Raw genomic sequence first — 10,933 nt, 5'->3', positions numbered from 1 at the left:
CACGTGGCAAGGTAGGCCCTGATTTCGAATCCCCGTCCTGAAACCAACCATCTCTCAGGAGATACTGAGACTCGTTCCCATCCAACAATGTAATGTTATCAGTATCACCGTTGAATGAGTTGATCGTGAATGATGCTCAGGAGACTGAGCATGATTTCAGGAGACTGATTTTATTTAGTATTTATGAAGCCTTAAAAGAATAGTATTACTTACAGGAATGCGATGATTTCAGGACACTGATTGATTTACTTATTAGTTTGTTAAGTATGAAAACAATCACATTAATTACATGGAGGCATAATAAATACCTAAGAATTGGTAGGAATGTAGTCTATGTAACAGTATAATAGATAGACATCTCTAGAACTCTATAAAGATATATATTTATTAGCATACTACCATCTGCGTGCCAATCTGTTCTTGTTTTGTCAACCCCTGGGGCTTGATCTCAGGTGCTGGGAACTGCGTGTCCGCTCATTTTGCCCCAGAATGGCATGCAGACACTCACCCATCCATGAACTGGGCCTTGTAGGCTGTGAATTCAGATGCCAGCACTCCCAAAAATGAATTGTGGAGTAAGAAGCTGATGGTGACACATGTTTTCCTTTTCTGTGAAAGTCCTGGGTGTCAGGTATGAAGTGAAAAACATATGCAGACCTATATCCTATGTAATCAATGTAATCACTCTTCTATGTCTCATAATAGGCAAAAAAATAAACAGTCAAGACATGAATAAAACAAAAAGTAAGGTGAATAACTACACTGAACGCAATATGTAGTCAACATATGTATATAAAGATAAATCATATATTTAAGATGTACACAAATAGGATGTTTTCTAGTTGTGGAGATTGATTTCAGGCCTAAGGAACAGACTTGAATTTCTTGACTTCAAAGAGGCAAGTTTCCCCTTCCCACACTGTGCAACAGTGTTACCAGACCATGAGTTCAAATCCCAGGCCTGGCAGAAAAAGTGACACCTTTATGCTATGTGATGCCCAGTTCTTAGGTATTCCATTATGCCTCCGTTTAATGAACGTAATTGTTTAAATGCATCATAAACTATTAATTAGAATTGATCAGTGTTCTATAATTGTCTGTAATTTTACCCTAGAATCATTCAAGAACTGCCCATTTAATCATGACATACATCACATTCCATTGGTAATCATATGAATAGGAATGAGTTTCTTCGGATCTCCTGCGATTTGGAAGTTGCAGGACCAGGATTCAAACTGTGGGCTCCAGCTCCCACCTGTACAACCCGACGATAGGGAACTCAACGGTCTGTCCAAGAACATCAGCAAGACCAATGATTAGGCATGCTCCAGTGGGTCTCAGCAGTCCTCCTTGATACTTACAAGGCTGTGATAGGAGGATCATGGTCAAAGTCATCCTAGGCAGGAAAGTCGTTGAGACCCCTGTCCAATTACAGTGCCAACAAAGCCAGAAGTAGAGCTGTATGGCTCCAGTGGTAAAGGGCTAGCCTTGAGCAAAAGCAGCTCATGGACTGTGTCCAGATCCTGAGTTCAAGGACCGGGACTGGCAACATACAGACATACACAACAATCTGTGCAGCCATCTGGCTAAAGCAGATCATCATCTTTTCCCCAACTGGATTGGACAGAGTTTCCTGGGAAAGAGCTGCTGTCATCTTGACTCCATCCATTTGCCTGCATCATAGGATTCCGGCCACACCCCTATTCCGTCATGGTTCTTTTTGACCAATGGGATACAAGAATGGTGGGCACTCCCACATTCCATGTTGCCTGGTAGCACCTGGATACTCTCTGTTGGTTGACACCACTAGCAACAGTTGAGGAAGGTAGAGGTGGCTGAGTGGTGAGCAAGAGACTCGAGGCCTAGGAGGAGAGGCCTTGCTCAGCCCCACCACATGCCTGGCTGGGCCCCAGCCCCCTACCCTCTTTCCCTCTGGACTAGCGTTTCAAACCTGGTGCTGCTGGCTCGGACATGAGGTGCCTCTTGGAGTCCTCAAGTAATGGTGCATCACCACCCGGTTTGCAGCCCTGACCTGGTCCTGGCCCCCCTGTTCTCTGCTCCAGGCCTGAGTGTCCACCAAGGCTCTGCCATCATTGCTCGCCCCACCTGGAGCAGCCACCAACAGCTTCTCCTAGCAGCACATGTGAGTGGCTGCCTCACAGGACCTCACCCTGCGACCCCATTCCCCTCCTCCCACAGACCTAGACCTGCGCCTCCCCCATGCCCAACAGTCCAGCCAGGACTCTGCCACAAATGCACCCCAGGGGTGAAGGTGTGTGTTGGCCCGACAATCCAACCCCCATCCATAGTGGCCAGTGTCCCAGGAAACAGGGAGATACAGGGTTGAATGAGGAGTGGGCACTACAGAGTTCCTGGCCTGGAGCTGTGGGAGCCACACAGCAGCACATCTCCACCCTTTCTCTTCCTGGTGGGAACCTGGTGGCTTTAGTCTGAGTTGGGGAGAAGCATGTCCACACCTGCCTTCTGGAGTCTTTTCCTATTTTCTGGGGGTCTGAATGCAGAAGATAGGCCCCGCTTGCTGTGTGAGACCTTGTCTTCTGTGCTCAGTCACCCTTTCACCTGAAGAGGGTTCCAGAAAAGCTCAGTAGGGAGGTGAGGTTGCTGGGGGTCATAGCAAAAGGTGAATATCTGGGAGCAGCACCCTCCCCCCACACATACACCCAGCCTGTCCTCCTCTCCTCCTCCAGCTGGCAACAGTTCTTATGGAGTGATCACATTTCCCAGCTCTGCCAGGTTCTGCTGGTACTCCTGGTCCATCTGGTCTCTAACAAACTCAGGAGAGGCACTGCTCTGAGTGTGTGTGTGTGTGTGTGTGTGTGTGTGTGTGTGTGTGTGTGTGTGTGTGTGTGTGTGTGACAGAGAGAAAAAAAACAGAGACACAGAGACAGAGACACAGAGACAGAGAGACACAGAGAGACACAGAGAGGAGAGACAGAGAGACAGAGAGACACAGAGAGAATGACACAGAGAGACAGAGAGAGATCATCTTTCTCCTTGTATAGACTGATTGTGCTCAGGTGAGTGATCAGTTGGTAAATTGCAGGTGCTGCATGGACGAGTCTTCTGTCACCGGTCTGGATGTGTGTGTGTGTGTGTGTGTGTGTGTGTGTGTGTGTGTATGCATGTAGAAGTGGGTTGTAACAAGGAGGCTGGATGCTTTGGTAACTTCTACCTGCTATTTTTGGGGAGTGCATGGGCTTTGCAGCTGAGTTCTGGGTGCCTGGAAGGGTGAGATGCTTGAAGGGGACTCAGCACTGTTTAATTACAAGAACAAGGGATCTCTGTGGCCTGGAGCTGTGTACTCCCTTGGGCCTGGTTGGTGGCTTGCCAAGGGGACAAAGATCATGGCCAGCACTTAGTAAGGATATGAGCCCTGCTAGTATGGAGAGCAACAGTGTAGGTCAGACTCTAGGTCTTCTCATCAGGATGTCTGATGGGAGAGGCCAACCCTATTTTAAGTCTTCAGCTGTGATCTTCAGATCTAAGCCTCCTGATTAGTAGGATTATAGGCATGAGCCTCTGGCACTGGGCCTCTGGTTCTTTTTGGTATATTAGAGTTTGACCTCAAGGCCTTAGGCTTGCCAGTCAGGTATTCTACCATGAGAGCCAAGCTTTTCTGTCTTGGGCATTTCCGAGATGGAGACTTAATATGTGCTCAGGCTGGGCTGGATGGAGGTCCTCCTATCTGTGGCAGGCATGCGCCACCAGGCCTGGTCCTCTGTAGTTGGGATGGTAGACATGTGGAGCCATGCTCAGTCATTGGTTTATATGGATTTTCCCTAACTCAGTCCATGGCAGCCAATTCATGACCACAGGTGAAGCTCTGGGTTGCGCCTCGAACATAGGCCCTCAATCTCCTCACGGGACAGTTGTCAGGAAACAAGGGATTAATATAGAGGGATCTCTGGAGCAGGGCCAGGCACAGAGGGAGCTTCTGTCAGATACGGTTCTCAGCAATTCTGTGAGCATATGACAGAAAGTTACCTGGAAAGGGCTCAGATCGTGCAACAGGTGTGTGATTATAAAACAAAACATGGCTGTCTTTCTTCATTACCCTACCCACCTGAGGAAGGGGATCCTTTACTGTATTCAGTTTTGCCGCTGGTGAAAACGAGGCATGGAGAATCCAGGTGACCTACTCATGACATCCTGCTAACAGGAAGCTCAGCCTAACTTCTCTGTCATGCTCCCTAGGACAGTGGGTGCTATTCAGTCCACTTCTTGTGGTGCGAAGTCCACTTCTTGTCAGTCGTGGGGCTTGAACTCTGGGCCTGGGCGCTGTTCCAGAGCTCCTCAGCTCAAGGCTAGCATTTTACCACTTGAGTCACAACATCACTTCTGGTTTTCTGGTGGTTCTTTGGAAATAAGAGTTTCACAGATGTTCCTGTCCGGCCTGGCTATGAACCATGATCCTCATATCTCAGCCTCCTGTGTAGTTAAGGTTATAGTCCTGACCCATCGGCACCTGGCTTAAGTGTAATTCTGACCTTCTCTCTCTCTCTCTTTCTCTTTCTCTCTCTCTGTCTCTGTCTCTATCTTTGTTTCTGTATTTCTCTCTCTCTCTTTCTCTCTCTCTCTCTCTCTCTCTCTCTCTCACACACACACACACACACACACACACAGAGGAACTTATTGAATGGGTGCTGGAAGAGGTGGTCCAGCATCCCCATGTGGCTGGAACCAAGTTGGCCTTCTCATTCTGGAGGTGGGCTGTGGGTTAGGAGCTCTCTCGCTCAGTCTGTTGTACCAGCTTCATGAGGTAAGCCCCTCTGTGCCCTGGCTAGACCATAAGGTTATTCATTTTCCATCTAGCCTTATTGGACTTAGTATTGTGTTCTACGTCCTTTTCTGGCAAAAATTTCTGGCCAAAATTATGATACAAATTTATGGAATGAAAATGTAATACCATCTTAAGAAAGTTATTTAGGGCTCTGGGAATGTGGCTTCATGGTACACTGATTGCCTAGCATGCATGAAACCCTGGGTTAAATTCCTCAGTACCACATAAACAGAAAAAGAAACACTGGAAGTGATGCTGTGCCTCAAGTGGTAGTGTTAGCCTTGAGAGAAAAAACAACCTGAGGAATAATTCCCTATCCCTGAGTTTAAGCTCCAGGCCTGGCAAAACAACAACAACAACAACAACAAACATTTAGTTAATAAATGCAAAATAAAGAGCCCATACTTGGAATATATAATTGCTCTTTCCATACTGATACCTGACAATAGTCGCTAATTCATGTATTTTACCTATATTAGGATACTGTGTTATAAAAAAAAGTTTTGTTCATTAGGTAACGGAAATTAATACCAGGAATGTGCTTAGATGTCAGGTGAAGATTAATTCTGGAAATTCAAGGATTCCAGACTTTTGAGTGGTCACTGCTAATCACAATGAGAAGGGTAGTCTAAGTGAGATTTGGAAAACTTTTTGGCCAGTTATGGCAAAGGCTAATTAACAGTTGTGACAGAAGAGAAAGAGTAACTCCAGATGGAAGGAATAAATGATAGTAACTAAGGTATAGCAGAAACCATTCCAGGGAACCATTTTTGGTTATTGAAGAACTAGTTATCAATTAGGCTTATTCTTCATTGTCTTTAGCATTCTAAATCTCTTAGGCTAGTTCTTAATCTCTGTGTGATAAATGTATCTCCTTCTATGCTGTTCTTTCATACCTGATTTCCCCTTGCTCTCTAAAAATCTCAGTCTTTCTCTATTTCTCTATGAACACTTCCTGATACTAAATACACCTACACAGATGGAAGAGGATGCTAATGTAAGGGTCCCATAGCTCATGAGTCATTAATGTAACAAAATGGAAAAGGAGGACATATTTATTGCTACCTCAATTATTCTGAAAAGCTGCAATGTCACATCATTTGATTCAGATTTCCATTCTTTGTCTACTTTGTGTCATTTACTGCACTAAATGCAAATATGAGCTGGGTGCTGGTGGCTCATGCCTGTAATCCTTGCTACTTAGGAGGTTGAGACCAGAAGATTGTGGTTCAAGCCAACCTGTTAAGGAAAGTACATCAGACCCTTATCTTCAATTAACCACCAGAAACCCAGAAGTGGTGCTCTAGCTAAAGTGGTAGAGTGCTCAACTTGAGCTGAAGAGCTGAGGACAGCGTCCAGGATCCAATTTCAAGTCCCACAACCAACAAAAAAGTGCAAATAAGACTTTAACTTTCCCCCAAAGTATTGATGAAGTCAATAGTAATCCTCCCAAACAGAGAAAATTATTCCAAAATGATTTAGTGCACCTACTTTTGCTGAGTTATTTAAGTTATGGCTTATTTGCTGGACATAATCTCTTCTTTTAAAATTGTCAAATATTATCTTTATAATAAACTTCATCTAATATTTCTTGGTTCAAAAGAGAAGTCCATAGAGTTGATGTCACTTGACTTTCTTACTGTCTTAGTTCAAAGCCAACCCAGGAAGAAGGAGACTCTTTCAAACTTTTATCCATAATTAAACACCAAATAAGTGGAGTTTTGGCTAAAGCAGTAGAGTACTAGCTTTGTGGGCAGGTGGCAGGAAAGACAATTGTACAGGGGCAGGGTCCAGCCTCTGAGTTCAAGCCCCAGAACCAGCACCAACTAAACAAGCAAACAAAAAAAATCCAGGTATTTCTTTGGGACCCTCCTTACAGGAGTACTGGTCTGAGAAGAGGCTGATTTTGCTGATCATACTCAATGGATCCTCCTGTTTTGTAGTACTTATTGCTATGGAAAACTCAGGACCAGACTAAAGGAATTGATAACTGACTCCTGCAACAAGAGAATCATTTCAGGAGTGAAACATGCATCCATAAGACGCTTTAAAACCTCCATATCTTTGTTTCTTTGCAGTAGAACACTTTTAAAACAAAGTTATTTCCTTTAGTTCTATGCTGGCCTTCAAATGGCACATTGTTTCCTTTTTAAATACTTTCAACTAGAAGTTTACAGACAAGTTTTATATGAGTAAAGAACACTCAAAAAAGTCAGGGACACAGTTTCCTTCAAGCCTTGTATTCTTTTCTTGTACAGCATAAAGGAAAGCACAAGTTAACTTGAACTTTGTCATTCCTTTATGTTCAATTCCTCTCCTGGGATCAGTTTCCACATCCAGTATCAGTAACTTCCACTTACTTCCAGTAACAATCTATGGTGCTGCTCCAGATAAAATGAATGTTTTCTGGCTTCATTGAAATAGCACAAGGACACCTTTGAACATGAGGTAACACGTGTTTCAGAGACAACTTAGTAAACAGAAAATATTAAATTTATGTTGCTTATGAATACATTATCCATGAGTACATTGAGTTCAAACTTCTTTAGTCCTCTGTAAATTAAGGTGAATTTTAAATGGGAAGAAGGTTCTCAGGTCATTTTTTCTGAATGTATGTGCTGTGCATTAATTTCCCAAGTGTATATGATTTAACAGTAAGAGAAACAATAGCAATAATAGAAAGAGAAATTCTGTGTTTAAGTATAAGGGTTCAATACAATACAGGAGACTCTACAAATAAGACAAAATTGAAACAATAAAGCCAAGTCCAGTATGTAGATTTATGGGAGTGATATAGAGAAAGCATTACTCCTAAGTGGAATATGAAGCATGAGGTCACTCTCTTTCTAAATCATGCTTGCTAATCACGTAAATTGGTAAAAAGTAGAATGGAAGAATGATTCTGTTTCCAATGTAAGTCAGATATAAGAGTATGGACTTAACTGGAAAAAGAGTCCATCTTGAGAAAACAGGGATAATATTAGCAATGAACCTAAGATCACATTTCTTTTCTTTCCTTTTCTTATATTCTTTTTTTGTGTTGTTTTTCGTGGCGCTTGAACTCTGGGACTGGGCGCTGTCCCTCTGATACTCAACTCAAGGCTAATGCTCTACCACTTGAGCTACAGTGCCACTTCCAGTTTTCTAGTAGTTGCTTGAGAAAAGAGTCTCCAGGATTTTCCTACCCAGGTTGGCTTTAATCCCCAATCCTCAGATCTTATCATCACTCAGCTTGTGATCACATTTCTAACAGTGTACACTCAGGATATATAATGTGTACGTTCATCTATCTTTATATGAATTCTTGAGTTAAAAATATGGATTACAGCTTAGTCTTTATACTTGCAAAAATGTTTCTAGTTTAAAAGTTGATACTCCCGGAAAGATAATACCTAAGAATGTAAAGCAGTCTGGGAAGTTCAGTTTGCATCCAGCCTGGGCAGACCAGGCTTTGAGACACTATCTATAATTAACCAGCCAAAAGGTGGAATACCAATCATGAGCAAGATTACTGAATAAGAGCTTGAGGCTTTTGCGTACATAGATATAAACATGCACATACACACAGAGGCACTTATATGTGCACACATGAATACAAAAATGAGAAAATTCTCAGAATATGTAGAAAAGTTAGAAAACAATGGAAAATATGTCGTGAGTAAGACTAGAATCAAGTGATAATTTTTAATATTAGAAAGCCCTCCAGTGAACTTTGTTCAAGAAAGTTGAGACTATTACAAAGGTAGGGACCAGAGACAGTAAGAGAGTCAAGTATTCATTATTAATGGGATGAGATCCATGGAAGAAGGAATCAGAGACCCCTGCAGGTGCATCTGAAAATTTTCATATCCTGTGTCAAATGTTAGAACATCTTTGAAAATAGTATATAAACATTCTGAGCAGTCTAGTGGATAAGATTATAAGAGAAGTTCAGATTTGCTAGTCTGTTTCTAGATTAAATAAACCAACAAACTATGACAAGGCAATGTGATACACGTCTGGAATTCTAGCACTTAGACTAAGACAGGAGATTAGAGAGTGGAGTTACATAGGCATACCTTCCATAGACCAGGTAGTATAATTTTGTCTCAATAAAACAAGCCAAACAACAAGAAAGGAATACACAGTTCAATTTTGAGCTAATTTCGTCATTATGTTTCAAGAAGTCAAGTTTCCTATTGAAATGCAACTCATATATAGTCTTCAGTTGTATTTTAAATGCTCTCTTCATTACAGAACATTCCTAGATGCAAAATGGTTCATGATTCCCATCCAAAAATTTGCATAAGTAAGTAAGCATCATTATGTTGGATTCCAAAGAAATGATGAAGGATTACAAAAGCTTAAGCCTGGAGAAATAGCAAAGTTCATCTAATGTAGGACTTTGTAGACCTTGCTAAATTATAATTTAGATTTAAAATACATATTTTGATTTTGTTTGTAATTTGATATTCTATAGGATACTACAAAATTCTTTTTAAAGAGAAGGTTTAATTGACATTCACAAATGATTCTGACATTTTATTTTCTTAGAATATACTTTCAAGAGAGTTATAATTAGAACTTAGTTAACAGATAATTCGAACATTCATGTATAATATGATAATGTGAATAATTTAGACAGAGTTGCCAGCAAATGGATGATATTAATTTATAAATTTAGAAAAACTGCAATTATTGAGGGTTTGGTATAATATGGTATGAAGAGAGTAATTGTGTGACATCTTCTTTCTTCTACATATATGTAACACAGGAAGTAATTTCCTTAGTTACGTGCCTCTGTATACATTGAGAAAAATGCTAGGTTTGGGGTTTGTTTTCATTTTTGTTTTTGTTTCATTGGTTTGTCCTAGGGCTTGGACACTCTCTGAGCCTGGTTATGGTCAAGGCTCATGCCCTACCACATCAACCTCAGTGGCACTTGTGTCTGGCTTTTTCTGAGAAGTTTATTGGAGATAAGATTCCAAGAAACGTTCCTGCCTGGGTGGGCTTTAACCATAATTTTCTTATCTTCGCATCCTGAATATCTATGATAGTTTAAGAAAGTATAAATATAAATAATATTTGCAAGTGTTCTGATCTCAAGAATACCACTGGGGAAAAATGATGCAGCTCATTTTATTGTGTTGTTCTTTCCATAACAAGGAGGGCATCGCATTAGCAGAGGTGTAGTATTTTTTCACAATAGAAATAAACTATTCATGATGTGAATGAAGGAATTTTAAGGTGCAGCTTACAAGTTGGAAACTGTTGGGGTAGAATGACATTATGGTATAAATCTTGGGATTGATGGTCATAGAAATAATAGCTTACTGTGATAAACAATTGCTTACTCTTGAAGAATTAATTATTACAAATGCTTCATAGTTGTATCCTCTACCAGAATGTGGCTATTTTTCTGTTGGTTTCTCAATCTGTAACACCCCATTGGAAACTGCATCTATTGCAGAATTTCATACATGCAAACAGGTACTGTTTTGAATCTCTCAGGTATGGAAGTTGAGAATTTAAAAATGAGAAGTTATTAGTCGTAGGAATTTTGAAGAACACATATATTCTGTCTTCTTAACAACTTATTTACTTTTTAAAGTTATGGGTTTCCATAGGATTAAGCTGTTTTCAGTTTTAGTATGAGAAAGTACTAAATTTATTCTTTTTTCAAAATATTGGGAAGTATATTGTGAAAATTTTGTTTAGTTGGGTTACATTCAAGTTGATGGCCCTCTGATAAAGAAGGGGTAATTAATTCAAATTAGATGCCAAATAGTATTGGTTTTTAAGAAGTTACTACATAAATAATAATATTTATTATACCAAGACAGTGAAATTATATTTTATGCAGCTTATTTTTAAATTTTTATTATCAAAGTGATGTACAGTGGGGTTACAGTAATTGTAAGGTAGTGAATACATAACTTTTCAAACTTGTTACTCCTCCCTCATTTTTCTCACAGTTTTCCTTTACCCCTTCACCTCTCACAAGTTGTAATGTACATTCCCAACATATTGTCGTGTGAGTATTGCTATTACATTGGTTTTCCCCTTGTCCTTTGTCTGACCATTTTGTTGTTCCTCTTCCCTTCCCTAATTAAGGTAAATGTATACAGACTACAAAATCAAATATAACAGGGA

Source organism: Dipodomys spectabilis, unplaced genomic scaffold (assembly GCF_019054845.1).
Source record: "Dipodomys spectabilis isolate Male_0828 unplaced genomic scaffold, ASM1905484v1 ptg000451l, whole genome shotgun sequence".
Taxonomy (NCBI): domain Eukaryota; kingdom Metazoa; phylum Chordata; class Mammalia; order Rodentia; family Heteromyidae; genus Dipodomys; species Dipodomys spectabilis.
Note: the sequence above shows the minus strand (reverse complement) of the source record.